Source organism: Rhinolophus sinicus, chromosome 7 (genome assembly GCF_057876585.1).
Source record: "Rhinolophus sinicus isolate RSI-liver-muscle chromosome 7, RSI-T2T, whole genome shotgun sequence".
Classification (NCBI taxonomy): domain Eukaryota; kingdom Metazoa; phylum Chordata; class Mammalia; order Chiroptera; family Rhinolophidae; genus Rhinolophus; species Rhinolophus sinicus.
The window spans coordinates 30,575,416-30,589,362 of record NC_142507.1 but is presented as its reverse complement, the minus strand read 5'-3'; the positions used below and the strand labels follow the sequence as shown (position 1 = coordinate 30,589,362).

The 13,947-nt window shown below is 57.4% G+C and overlaps 4 non-coding genes across 4 annotated transcripts; all 4 read left to right on the top strand.

The window, feature by feature from the left end:
• Positions 1-178: 178 nt before the first annotated feature.
• Positions 179-297, top strand: LOC148757771 (5S ribosomal RNA). The gene has a single exon (XR_016021841.1). It is a non-coding gene; the product is annotated as a 5S ribosomal RNA (ribosomal RNA).
• A 5,937-nt stretch (positions 298-6,234) lies between these two features.
• On the top strand, positions 6,235-6,353 carry LOC148757770 (5S ribosomal RNA). Its single transcript, XR_016021840.1, has one exon. It is a non-coding gene; the product is annotated as a 5S ribosomal RNA (ribosomal RNA).
• A 786-nt stretch (positions 6,354-7,139) lies between these two features.
• LOC148757769 (5S ribosomal RNA) lies at positions 7,140-7,258 on the top strand. Its single transcript, XR_016021839.1, has one exon. It is a non-coding gene; the product is annotated as a 5S ribosomal RNA (ribosomal RNA).
• Positions 7,259-13,194: 5,936 nt separating this feature from the next.
• LOC141568764 (5S ribosomal RNA) lies at positions 13,195-13,313 on the top strand. Its single transcript, XR_012491961.2, has one exon. It is a non-coding gene; the product is annotated as a 5S ribosomal RNA (ribosomal RNA).
• Positions 13,314-13,947: the final 634 nt, after the last annotated feature.

The window sequence follows — 13,947 nt, the reverse complement described above, 5'->3', positions numbered from 1 at the left end:
CGAAGGGGCCTCGCGCGCCAGATTCGTCCGGAGGAGGCGGGGAGCAGGCGGGAGGTGAGGCGCTGGCGGAGCCGGTCAGCAGGGAGATGCTCGCCACCCGAGCGACCCAGCTGCATGGCGCGCGCTCACGAGGCAGGCCGGGAGCAGGCTCTTGGGGCGCCGGGAGCCGGGTCCCAGCGTCTACGGCCATACCACCCTGAACGCGCCCGATCTCGTCTGATCTCGGAAGCTAAGCAGGGTCGGGCCTGGTTAGTACTTGGATGGGAGACCGCCTGGGAATACCGGGTGCTGTAGGCTTTTGCTCGCCTCTCCTTTTGCGCCGCCGCCCCGGCGTGGCTCCCTCCGAACCCCTGGCGCCCCTTGCCCCTCTGCAGCCGCCCAGCCCGCCGAAGGTCCCCCTGGCCAGCGGCGGGTCAGCCGCCCGGCACTACAAGCTCGCAGCCCGGGCCGCACGCCAGGCCCGTCGGCCCCGGCTCCCCCCCACACCCTCTTCTCAGTCCTCTTCGCTCCCGCAGGCCGACAGCCCGCAGCCCTTCACCGAGCCGCGGTCGCCGCCGCCGCTGCCATCGCCGCGCTCCCTCCCGCTCCCCGCCCCCGCCGCCCCCAAAGCCCAAGCCCAGGGCTGCCTGCCGGCGCTGGCCTCCACCAGGCTTTCTCCATCCCAGGACGTGCCGGTCCTTCGCACCTCGGCCCGAGCCCAGGGGACGACCATCCCTGTGCCTGCACCTGGGCCCCGAGACACAGGATCGGCGTGTCCTCCGGCAAACGGGATGCCCACCCGCCCCGCCCCACCGGAGGCCTCTGTCTCTGCTGGCCGGCACCTCGCCCCACACCCCCGCGCGCGCGCGCGCGCGCGCCCCCTCACGTCTCCCACAAGAGCCAGGAGCCCTCCGTTCCCGCCGGCCGCGGTGGCCCCGACACACAGGGGAAAAAGAGCCGGGACAAACCAGGGGACGGAGGGAGCAGCACCCCAACACCCCGCACGCCCTCGGACTCCAGGAGAGACCACCATGTCGGAGCCTGCCGACGAGACGAACGGTTCCTGAAGTGCGGAGTGAGGATTGAGAAAAAATTGGACAAGAGACAAAGATGGGATCGGGAGGGCGAGCGGTTCTGACTAGACTGCTGCGCCTGCTTGATTTTTCAGCATGCTTTTATACAGACAGAAACAAGAAGGTTACATAAAGCGGCTGAGGCAGCAAGGACAGATTAGTTACGTTTTTCCAAAGTTTGGCCCTGACTGTCTTTAGACCTTTTGATATTGTCCCATTCCCAGAACAGCAGGTGTCTGTTTGTTCTTTATGCTTAGCGGAGTTCCCCTCAGCCATCCTCCCAACCTCTGCTTGTAGTTACATTTTCTTAACGCTTGATGCTCCAGCTCCCCACAATTCCCCCTTTTTTAGTTTTTGAGATCGTGCGTGGCTTAGGTGGTCAGTACAGACCTTCTCACTTACCCGTCATTGGATATCCTTCAGCAAAGCGATCGACTCCTGTCTTAGGTCGTAAGACATCCACTGATCATTACCCGTCATTGGCTACCGATCTCCTTTGGGGTTAGACAGGGGCAGTGGCTTTTGGTCTATCAGCCATGTGGAGCCTTATTTTGTGAATTTCTCCATAAATATCTGTGACTATCCCCATCACAGCTTTTGTGATGCAGGGGAGGAAACATAGTATCAGGAGGATCACAACAAGCGGAATTACAAGGGGGGCCATAATTCGAAGCATTGAAGAGTATGATGGAAATACATTGTGAAAACTAGAGACAAGTTTGTTGAGAGTATCAGCTATATCGGTGTTTAAAGGAGAGGTCTCTCGCAGTGTCAAGACCTCTTTATGAAACTGGATAAGATCAAGAGTAACATTTTTTTCTTACACGGTCTGTGAGACTCATACCTCATAGCAGAAAAAATGTTTATTCCAATCACCCTTTGTCTGTTAACAGCCGAAGCATAAAGTCCCATGATGTCTTACCTTCTCAGGGTCAAGTCACTCATATTGTAACAGCTCTGTTGAGATAAGTGGAGAGAACTGATCTTCATTGCCCTCATGACTTCTCTCACAATCAGGTGAGAGAGGAAAGCCAGAGACAGCAGTGGCTTTTGCCAGGCAGGGGGAAGGGGAGGAAAGGCTCCTTTTTGGGTCTTCTAAGGCAGCTCATTGGGGGTCCCCACTCGGTTCCGCCTGGCTTAGGTTGTATCTCCCGTGAGATATCTTACCCGTCTTTGGCTGCAAACCATCTTTTGGGGGACCAGACAGAGAGACATAAGGTGTAAACACAAGAATGGAACAGAGTCCCAGAAAGGCACAGTCTTACAGACTCTTCTTTCCTTAAGGAAAGACATGGGGGGACAGTCGGCTAGGCTGTTGTGTGACTACATCTCCCCCTTTTTTGTTTTTGAAGCATGAGAAACACAGAACGTGTAGTTGTTTCACTTACAGCCCGTCGGAGGGCTATTTGTCCACATCTGAGGACTATGTAAAATAAACAGAACAATAAACAGAAGAGCAATATCCCCAGCAAAAACCCTCTACCCAAAGTCTTTATCCATTTAACAGGGTCTGAAGTGGACAGTCCTTCTGCGGCTGCGGAAAGTGAGAGCTTTTCCACACCCTAGGGGCGTGGATGGGTATCTCTAGATGTCTTCTCTTCTGTGGGCTGTCGTTCATGGTATGGTTTAACACCGACCAGGAATTCACAAAGGTTTTTCTTCCGGACCTGGAGAAATACAAGCAAAGCCTCTTCCCCGTGTTATCTCGCGGGGAGAAGTAGGATCAGCTTCCCCACGTAACATTTTAAACAAAGGTTGTAATTCACCGGTTGTCAACCGCAACTGAGGTCTAATCCAGTTAATGTCTCCCAGTAGCCTTTGGAAATCATTTGATGTTTTTAAACAATCTCGCCGGATTTGTATTTCTTGAGGCACAACGGCCTGAGGCATTAAGCAATATCCCAGATAAGAGTAAGGAGGCACTTGCTGAATTTTTTCTGGGGCTATAACTAGCCCATAATCGTGGAGCTTTTTTTGTAAATGAGCAAAAGCAGCAAGCAACTTTGGTTCACAAGAGTGGGCAAGAAGTATGTCATCCATGTAGTGGATGATGTAAATATCTGGAAATGTCCTTCGGGTAGGTTTTATTGCAGCTGATACAAATTTTTGACATAGTGTAGGGCTACTAGCCATTCCCTGAGGTAGCACTAGCCAATGATATCTCTTAAAAGGTTCTTGTAAATTAACGGAAGGAACACTGAAAGCAAATCTGGGGCAGTCATCAGGATTTAAAGGTATAGTATAAAAACAATCTTTGCAGTCCAAAACAATTTTATATGTGTTTTTTGGTATGGCTGCAGGACAGGGCAAGCCTGTCTGTAAGGCTCCCGTTAATTTCATGGTTTTATTAACTTTTTGTAAATCTTGTAATAATCTCTATCTGCCAGATTTTTTTTTTTTTTTTTTTAATTAATTACAAACACGGGAGAATTCCCGGGAGAATTGGAGGGGGCAATGTGTCCCTTTTTAAGTTGCTCCTGTACTAGCAGCTTGGCGGCTTGAATCTTTTATCTGTTGATAGGGGCCTCGGGCAGTGGATCTAGCCCTGCAACTACACTTGGAGGAGAGCTTAATTGTAACCTAGGCTTCTATTCTGATTGAGATTCTAATAAAGGCCCAGTCTGTTGAGCCTGGACTAATTGCATTTGAACAGAGAGGGAAGTGAGTGCAGCTTGTAATCTTTGCCCCTGTGCTTCCAAGGGGGATCCAGTTTGGGTTGATCATTTTCAGAGTATGTGATTCCCTCGTGTCTAGGATCGATCACATCCCTAACCAAATTCCATAAGGAAAAAGTATCTACTGGTACTTCAGAGGGTCCATGAGCATCATAATATCCCTGTAAACGCTCTCTCACCTTTTCCCAAGTTTCTAAGTTTAAAGTCCCTTCTTCGGGGGAACCAGGGACATATTTGTACTACAAATTCTAAAAATCGAAGCAACTGTGCTTCACTGGTTTTAACTCCTCTAGCTTTTAGCATGCTCCTTAACATGTGAGTAAACAGCCTTTTACTGTGACCCTGTCCCATTTTATTTTACTCCCGACTATGGTATCTCACCGCTTTCACTAACCTTATTCGACGCGTCTCATTTGCAAGCGGAGTCCTTCACTGATTCCCCAGTATTCAGGTCCCTGTTCGGGCGCCACTTGTCGGAGCCTGCCGACGAGACGAACGGTTCCTGAAGTGGGGAGTGAGGATTGAGAAAAAATTGGACAAGAGACAAAGATGGGATCGGGAGGGCGAGCGGTTCTGACTAGACTGCTGCGCCTGCTTGATTTTTCAGCATGCTTTTATACAGACAGAAACAAGAAGGTTACATAAAGCGGCTGAGGCAGCAAGTACAGATTAGTTACGTTTTTTCCAAAGTTTGGCCCTGACTGTCTTTAGACCTTTTGATATTGTCCCATTCCCAGAACAGCAGGTGTCTGTTTGTTCTTTATGCTTATGGGAGTTCCCCTCAGCCATCCTCCCAACCTCTGCTTGTAGCTACATTTTCTTAACCCTTGATGCTCCAGCTCCCCACACCACCACAAGGGGAAGAGCAGGCACGCAGGCACACGACCCTCACAACGAGGGTGCCTAGGGCTGCCACTCTCCTCCCGCGGGCGGGACCCTGGGCGGGGCTCGGAGCCCACCGGCACCGGTGCTCCGGAGACCCTGGCGGCCCGCCCCGGGGGCTTCGAGGGTGACTGCCAAAGCCCGGGCACTGCCTCCTTAGCGGAGCCCAGCCCCGGGCACGACCACACACCGGTGGAGAAGCTGCCACCTCAACACAGCCTCAGTGCGTCCGTCCCAGTCCGTGTCCCAGCCTGTGCGTCCCTCCCCCTCAACCTCCACCCCCTGTCCGTCTGGCTCTGTGACATGCCTGTTGGGCTGTGGCTCTCGCTCAGGAGCTCTCTCCCCGCGTGCCAGCCCCCTCTTTCTCTGTCTCTGTCCGAGTCTCTCTGTATGTCTAGATACATACATGCACATATACGTGTATATTTCCATCGCGCTGCCTCCTCCTCCTCCTCCCGTTCTGTCTGTCGGTCCCTGTCCTGCGGGGACTCTAGTCCCTCTGCCCGCACAAGAACGCAGGATATGGCCAGGCCAAGAAGAAACACCAACGGAGCCATGGATAGGGGGCTCATAGCACCATTTCTCACGGGCGGCTGGCTCGGAGACGCAGCAAGCCGGAGCCGCACGATCCCCAACCTGCCGGCCGCTTCTCTGCCAACCAACCGACCCACCAACCGACCGACACACCAAGCCGGCCAACTGCAATCCGCGCCCCTCTGCAATTTGCAGTCCACCATCCGCGCTTCCTAGCTTGGCCACCGCCGCTGTACGGGTGGCCCATGGCCAACTGGCAACAGCTGACGGCCAAGCGGTCACAGCTGATGACCGTGCACCACCCGAGGCAGCACCCCTCCACGCGAGGCCCAGGGCCTGGAAACGGCTCTCTGGGACTCTGTCCCCACAGTCCCCGTCTGTCTCTCTCCGCCTCTCTCTTGCTCCGTCTCTGGCCTTCTCTCATCCTCTCTCTCACCTCCCTGGGTCAGGCGAGGTGACGTGTAGCCAGTGAAGGGACCGGAGATCGGGTGGGCCGCTGGTCGCTGACGAGGGGCGAGGGCCCAGACGGAAGGCTGTGTGACGAAGGGTGACGGCAGACTGGAGCCGCTGCACCCTGGTGGCACGGGTGGCTCCCCGTGGCTTTGGGCCAGTCGGTGGGGCCGGCCAGTGCCAGGGCCAGGGCCGCGCGTGCCTAGGGCCGGAGGGGCCTGAGAGGACCCTGCGACGCCCTCGCTTGCCATGAGCGGGGGACCGCAGAGCAGCCAGGCGGGTCTGGGGAGGTGGGGCTGGGGGTGGGGGTGAGCGGGGTTGGGGTGGGGGGGCGGGGTGTAAGCCGTTCGGGGCCCGGGGAGTCCCAGGATGCCAGGGCGCCGAGACTTCTGTCACCGTCAGGGAAGTGACAGAGGCCCGTGGAGCCACGGGTGGCGCGAAGGGGCCTCGCTGCGGGCCAAGAGTAGCCCGCCGCCCACGCCGGCGGCGTCCGGAGGAGGCGAGGAACAGGCGGGAGGCGCGGCGCCGGCGGAGCCGGCCAGCGGGGAGATGCTCGCCACCCGAGGGGCCCAGCAGCACGGCGCACGCTCACGAGGCAGGCCGGGAGCAGGCTCTTGGGGCGCCGGGAGCCGGGTCCCAGCGTCTACGGCCATACCACCCTGAACGCGCCCGATCTCGTCTGATCTCGGAAGCTAAGCAGGGTCGGGCCTGGTTAGTACTTGGATGGGAGACCGCCTGGGAATACCGGGTGCTGTAGGCTTTTTGCTCGCCTCTCCTTTTGCGCCGCCGCCCCGACGTGGCTCCCTCCGAACCCCTGGCGCCCCTTGCCCCTCTGCAGCCGCCCAGCCCAACGAAGGTCCCCCTGACCAGCGGCGGGTCCGCCGCACGGACGTACAACCTGGCAGTCCGGGTCGCACGCTAGGCTTGTCGGCCCGGGCTCCCCCCCATACCCTCTTCTTAGTCCTCTTCGCTCCCGCAGGCCGTCAGGCCGCACCCGTTCGCTGAGCCGCGGTCGCCGTCGCCGCCAGCACCGCGCTGCCCGCTACTGCCGCCAGCGCTGCCCTCGCCCCCGCCGCCGCCGTCGCCGCCGCCTTCACCTCGCTCGCGGCCACCGCCTCCACCGCCGCGCTCCCCACCGCCGACGCCAGCTCTGCCCTCGCCGCCGCTGCCGCGGGCTCCTCCCACAACTCCCAAACACAGGGCTGCCTGCTGGCGACCAGCGTTGGGGATGCGTTCGGGGTGGGCCTGGTGGCGGTAGCGGGGCGGGGTGTATTCCGGTCGGGTCCCGGGGAGTCCCAGGATGCCAGAGTTCCACGACTTCTGTCACCATCAGGGTAATGGCAGAGTCCCGTGGAGCCACGGAAGGCGCGAAGGGGCCTCGCGCGCCAGATTCGTCCGGAGGAGGCGGGGAGCAGGCGGGAGGTGAGGCGCTGGCGGAGCCGGTCAGCAGGGAGATGCTCGCCACCCGAGCGACCCAGCTGCATGGCGCGCGCTCACGAGGCAGGCCCGGAGCAGGCTCTTGGGGCGCCGGGAGCCGGGTCCCAGCGTCTACGGCCATACCACCCTGAACGCGCCCGATCTCGTCTGATCTCGGAAGCTAAGCAGGGTCGGGCCTGGTTAGTACTTGGATGGGAGACCGCCTGGGAATACCGGGTGCTGTAGGCTTTTGCTCGCCTCTCCTTTTGCGCCGCCGCCCCGGCGTGGCTCCCTCCGAACCCCTGGCGCCCCTTGCCCCTCTGCAGCCGCCCAGCCCGCCGAAGGTCCCCCTGGCCAGCGGCGGGTCAGCCGCCCGGCACTACAAGCTCGCAGCCCGGGCCGCACGCCAGGCCCGTCGGCCCCGGCTCCCCCCCACACCCTCTTCTCAGTCCTCTTCGCTCCCGCAGGCCGACAGCCCGCAGCCCTTCACCGAGCCGCGGTCGCCGCCGCCGCTGCCATCGCCGCGCTCCCTCCCGCTCCCCGCCCCCGCCGCCCCCAAAGCCCAAGCCCAGGGCTGCCTGCCGGCGCTGGCCTCCACCAGGCTTTCTCCATCCCAGGACGTGCCGGTCCTTCGCACCTCGGCCCGAGCCCAGGGGACGACCATCCCTGTGCCTGCACCTGGGCCCCGAGACACAGGATCGGCGTGTCCTCCGGCAAACGGGATGCCCACCCGCCCCGCCCCACCGGAGGCCTCTGTCTCTGCTGGCCGGCACCTCGCCCCACACCCCCGCGCGCGCGCGCGCGCGCGCCCCCTCACGTCTCCCACAAGAGCCAGGAGCCCTCCGTTCCCGCCGGCCGCGGTGGCCCCGACACACAGGGGAAAAAGAGCCGGGACAAACCAGGGGACGGAGGGAGCAGCACCCCAACACCCCGCACGCCCTCGGACTCCAGGAGAGACCACCATGTCGGAGCCTGCCGACGAGACGAACGGTTCCTGAAGTGCGGAGTGAGGATTGAGAAAAAATTGGACAAGAGACAAAGATGGGATCGGGAGGGCGAGCGGTTCTGACTAGACTGCTGCGCCTGCTTGATTTTTCAGCATGCTTTTATACAGACAGAAACAAGAAGGTTACATAAAGCGGCTGAGGCAGCAAGGACAGATTAGTTACGTTTTTCCAAAGTTTGGCCCTGACTGTCTTTAGACCTTTTGATATTGTCCCATTCCCAGAACAGCAGGTGTCTGTTTGTTCTTTATGCTTAGCGGAGTTCCCCTCAGCCATCCTCCCAACCTCTGCTTGTAGTTACATTTTCTTAACGCTTGATGCTCCAGCTCCCCACAATTCCCCCTTTTTTAGTTTTTGAGATCGTGCGTGGCTTAGGTGGTCAGTACAGACCTTCTCACTTACCCGTCATTGGATATCCTTCAGCAAAGCGATCGACTCCTGTCTTAGGTCGTAAGACATCCACTGATCATTACCCGTCATTGGCTACCGATCTCCTTTGGGGTTAGACAGGGGCAGTGGCTTTTGGTCTATCAGCCATGTGGAGCCTTATTTTGTGAATTTCTCCATAAATATCTGTGACTATCCCCATCACAGCTTTTGTGATGCAGGGGAGGAAACATAGTATCAGGAGGATCACAACAAGCGGAATTACAAGGGGGGCCATAATTCGAAGCATTGAAGAGTATGATGGAAATACATTGTGAAAACTAGAGACAAGTTTGTTGAGAGTATCAGCTATATCGGTGTTTAAAGGAGAGGTCTCTCGCAGTGTCAAGACCTCTTTATGAAACTGGATAAGATCAAGAGTAACATTTTTTCTTACACGGTCTGTGAGACTCATACCTCATAGCAGAAAAAATGTTTATTCCAATCACCCTTTGTCTGTTAACAGCCGAAGCATAAAGTCCCATGATGTCTTACCTTCTCAGGGTCAAGTCACTCATATTGTAACAGCTCTGTTGAGATAAGTGGAGAGAACTGATCTTCATTGCCCTCATGACTTCTCTCACAATCAGGTGAGAGAGGAAAGCCAGAGACAGCAGTGGCTTTTGCCAGGCAGGGGGAAGGGGAGGAAAGGCTCCTTTTTGGGTCTTCTAAGGCAGCTCATTGGGGGTCCCCACTCGGTTCCGCCTGGCTTAGGTTGTATCTCCCGTGAGATATCTTACCCGTCTTTGGCTGCAAACCATCTTTTGGGGGACCAGACAGAGAGACATAAGGTGTAAACACAAGAATGGAACAGAGTCCCAGAAAGGCACAGTCTTACAGACTCTTCTTTCCTTAAGGAAAGACATGGGGGGACAGTCGGCTAGGCTGTTGTGTGACTACATCTCCCCCTTTTTTGTTTTTGAAGCATGAGAAACACAGAACGTGTAGTTGTTTCACTTACAGCCCGTCGGAGGGCTATTTGTCCACATCTGAGGACTATGTAAAATAAACAGAACAATAAACAGAAGAGCAATATCCCCAGCAAAAACCCTCTACCCAAAGTCTTTATCCATTTAACAGGGTCTGAAGTGGACAGTCCTTCTGCGGCTGCGGAAAGTGAGAGCTTTTCCACACCCTAGGGGCGTGGATGGGTATCTCTAGATGTCTTCTCTTCTGTGGGCTGTCGTTCATGGTATGGTTTAACACCGACCAGGAATTCACAAAGGTTTTTCTTCCGGACCTGGAGAAATACAAGCAAAGCCTCTTCCCCGTGTTATCTCGCGGGGAGAAGTAGGATCAGCTTCCCCACGTAACATTTTAAACAAAGGTTGTAATTCACCGGTTGTCAACCGCAACTGAGGTCTAATCCAGTTAATGTCTCCCAGTAGCCTTTGGAAATCATTTGATGTTTTTAAACAATCTCGCCGGATTTGTATTTCTTGAGGCACAACGGCCTGAGGCATTAAGCAATATCCCAGATAAGAGTAAGGAGGCACTTGCTGAATTTTTTCTGGGGCTATAACTAGCCCATAATCGTGGAGCTTTTTTTGTAAATGAGCAAAAGCAGCAAGCAACTTTGGTTCACAAGAGTGGGCAAGAAGTATGTCATCCATGTAGTGGATGATGTAAATATCTGGAAATGTCCTTCGGGTAGGTTTTATTGCAGCTGATACAAATTTTTGACATAGTGTAGGGCTACTAGCCATTCCCTGAGGTAGCACTAGCCAATGATATCTCTTAAAAGGTTCTTGTAAATTAACGGAAGGAACACTGAAAGCAAATCTGGGGCAGTCATCAGGATTTAAAGGTATAGTATAAAAACAATCTTTGCAGTCCAAAACAATTTTATATGTGTTTTTTGGTATGGCTGCAGGACAGGGCAAGCCTGTCTGTAAGGCTCCCGTTAATTTCATGGTTTTATTAACTTTTTGTAAATCTTGTAATAATCTCTATCTGCCAGATTTTTTTTTTTTTTTTTTTAATTAATTACAAACACGGGAGAATTCCCGGGAGAATTGGAGGGGGCAATGTGTCCCTTTTTAAGTTGCTCCTGTACTAGCAGCTTGGCGGCTTGAATCTTTTATCTGTTGATAGGGGCCTCGGGCAGTGGATCTAGCCCTGCAACTACACTTGGAGGAGAGCTTAATTGTAACCTAGGCTTCTATTCTGATTGAGATTCTAATAAAGGCCCAGTCTGTTGAGCCTGGACTAATTGCATTTGAACAGAGAGGGAAGTGAGTGCAGCTTGTAATCTTTGCCCCTGTGCTTCCAAGGGGGATCCAGTTTGGGTTGATCATTTTCAGAGTATGTGATTCCCTCGTGTCTAGGATCGATCACATCCCTAACCAAATTCCATAAGGAAAAAGTATCTACTGGTACTTCAGAGGGTCCATGAGCATCATAATATCCCTGTAAACGCTCTCTCACCTTTTCCCAAGTTTCTAAGTTTAAAGTCCCTTCTTCGGGGGAACCAGGGACATATTTGTACTACAAATTCTAAAAATCGAAGCAACTGTGCTTCACTGGTTTTAACTCCTCTAGCTTTTAGCATGCTCCTTAACATGTGAGTAAACAGCCTTTTACTGTGACCCTGTCCCATTTTATTTTACTCCCGACTATGGTATCTCACCGCTTTCACTAACCTTATTCGACGCGTCTCATTTGCAAGCGGAGTCCTTCACTGATTCCCCAGTATTCAGGTCCCTGTTCGGGCGCCACTTGTCGGAGCCTGCCGACGAGACGAACGGTTCCTGAAGTGGGGAGTGAGGATTGAGAAAAAATTGGACAAGAGACAAAGATGGGATCGGGAGGGCGAGCGGTTCTGACTAGACTGCTGCGCCTGCTTGATTTTTCAGCATGCTTTTATACAGACAGAAACAAGAAGGTTACATAAAGCGGCTGAGGCAGCAAGTACAGATTAGTTACGTTTTTTCCAAAGTTTGGCCCTGACTGTCTTTAGACCTTTTGATATTGTCCCATTCCCAGAACAGCAGGTGTCTGTTTGTTCTTTATGCTTATGGGAGTTCCCCTCAGCCATCCTCCCAACCTCTGCTTGTAGCTACATTTTCTTAACCCTTGATGCTCCAGCTCCCCACACCACCACAAGGGGAAGAGCAGGCACGCAGGCACACGACCCTCACAACGAGGGTGCCTAGGGCTGCCACTCTCCTCCCGCGGGCGGGACCCTGGGCGGGGCTCGGAGCCCACCGGCACCGGTGCTCCGGAGACCCTGGCGGCCCGCCCCGGGGGCTTCGAGGGTGACTGCCAAAGCCCGGGCACTGCCTCCTTAGCGGAGCCCAGCCCCGGGCACGACCACACACCGGTGGAGAAGCTGCCACCTCAACACAGCCTCAGTGCGTCCGTCCCAGTCCGTGTCCCAGCCTGTGCGTCCCTCCCCCTCAACCTCCACCCCCTGTCCGTCTGGCTCTGTGACATGCCTGTTGGGCTGTGGCTCTCGCTCAGGAGCTCTCTCCCCGCGTGCCAGCCCCCTCTTTCTCTGTCTCTGTCCGAGTCTCTCTGTATGTCTAGATACATACATGCACATATACGTGTATATTTCCATCGCGCTGCCTCCTCCTCCTCCTCCCGTTCTGTCTGTCGGTCCCTGTCCTGCGGGGACTCTAGTCCCTCTGCCCGCACAAGAACGCAGGATATGGCCAGGCCAAGAAGAAACACCAACGGAGCCATGGATAGGGGGCTCATAGCACCATTTCTCACGGGCGGCTGGCTCGGAGACGCAGCAAGCCGGAGCCGCACAATCCCCAACCTGCCGGCCGCTTCTCTGCCAACCAACCGACCCACCAACCGACCGACACACCAAGCCGGCCAACTGCAATCCGCGCCCCTCTGCAATTTGCAGTCCACCATCCGCGCTTCCTAGCTTGGCCACCGCCGCTGTACGGGTGGCCCATGGCCAACTGGCAACAGCTGACGGCCAAGCGGTCACAGCTGATGACCGTGCACCACCCGAGGCAGCACCCCTCCACGCGAGGCCCAGGGCCTGGAAACGGCTCTCTGGGACTCTGTCCCCACAGTCCCCGTCTGTCTCTCTCCGCCTCTCTCTTGCTCCGTCTCTGGCCTTCTCTCATCCTCTCTCTCACCTCCCTGGGTCAGGCGAGGTGACGTGTAGCCAGTGAAGGGACCGGAGATCGGGTGGGCCGCTGGTCGCTGACGAGGGGCGAGGGCCCAGACGGAAGGCTGTGTGACGAAGGGTGACGGCAGACTGGAGCCGCTGCACCCTGGTGGCACGGGTGGCTCCCCGTGGCTTTGGGCCAGTCGGTGGGGCCGGCCAGTGCCAGGGCCAGGGCCGCGCGTGCCTAGGGCCGGAGGGGCCTGAGAGGACCCTGCGACGCCCTCGCTTGCCATGAGCGGGGGACCGCAGAGCAGCCAGGCGAGTCTGGGGAGGTGGGGCTGGGGGTGGGGGTGAGCGGGGTTGGGGTGGGGGGGCGGGGTGTAAGCCGTTCGGGGCCCGGGGAGTCCCAGGATGCCAGGGCGCCGAGACTTCTGTCACCGTCAGGGAAGTGACAGAGGCCCGTGGAGCCACGGGTGGCGCGAAGGGGCCTCGCTGCCGGCCAAGAGTAGCCCGCCGCCTACGCCGGCGGCGTCCGGAGGAGACGGGGAACAGGCGGGAAGCGCGGCGCCGGCGGAGCCGGCCAGCGGGGAGATGCTCGCCACCCGAGCGGCCCAGCAGCACGGCGCACGCTCACGAGGCAGGCCGGGAGCAGGCTCTTGGGGCGCCGGGAGCCGGGTCCCAGCGTCTACGGCCATACCACCCTGAAGGCGCCCGATCTCGTCTGATCTCGGAAGCTAAGCAGGGTCGGGCCTGGTTAGTACTTGGATGGGAGACCGCCTGGGAATACCGGGTGCTGTAGGCTTTTTGCTCGCCTCTCCTTTTGCGCCGCCGCCCCGACGTGGCTCCCTCCGAACCCCTGGCGACCCTTCCCCCTCTGCAGGCGCCCAGCCCGCCGAAGGTCCACCTGACCAGCGGCGGGTCCGCCGCCCGGACGTACAACCTGGCAGTCCAGGTCGCACGCTAGTCTTGTCGGCCGGGGCTCCCCCTCATACCCTCTTCTTAGTCCTCTTCGCTCCCGCAGGCCGTCAGGCCGCACCCGTTCGCTGAGCCGCGGTCGCCGTCGCCGCCAGCACCGCGCTGCCCGCTACTGCCGCCAGCGCTGCCCTCGCCCCCGCCGCCGCCGCCGTCGCCGCCGCCTTCACCTCGCTCGCGGCCACCGCCTCCACCGCCGCGCTCCCCACCGCCGACGCCAGCTCTGCCCTCGCCGCCGCTGCCGCGGGCTCCTCCCACAACTCCCAAACACAGGGCTGCCTGCTGGCGACCAGCGTTGGGGATGCGTTCGGGGTGGGCCTGGTGGCGGTAGCGGGGCGGGGTGTATTCCGGTCGGGTCCCGGGGAGTCCCAGGATGCCAGAGTTCCACGACTTCTGTCACCATCAGGGTAATGGCAGAGTCCCGTGGAGCCACGGAAGGCGCGAAGGGGCCTCGCGCGCCAGAT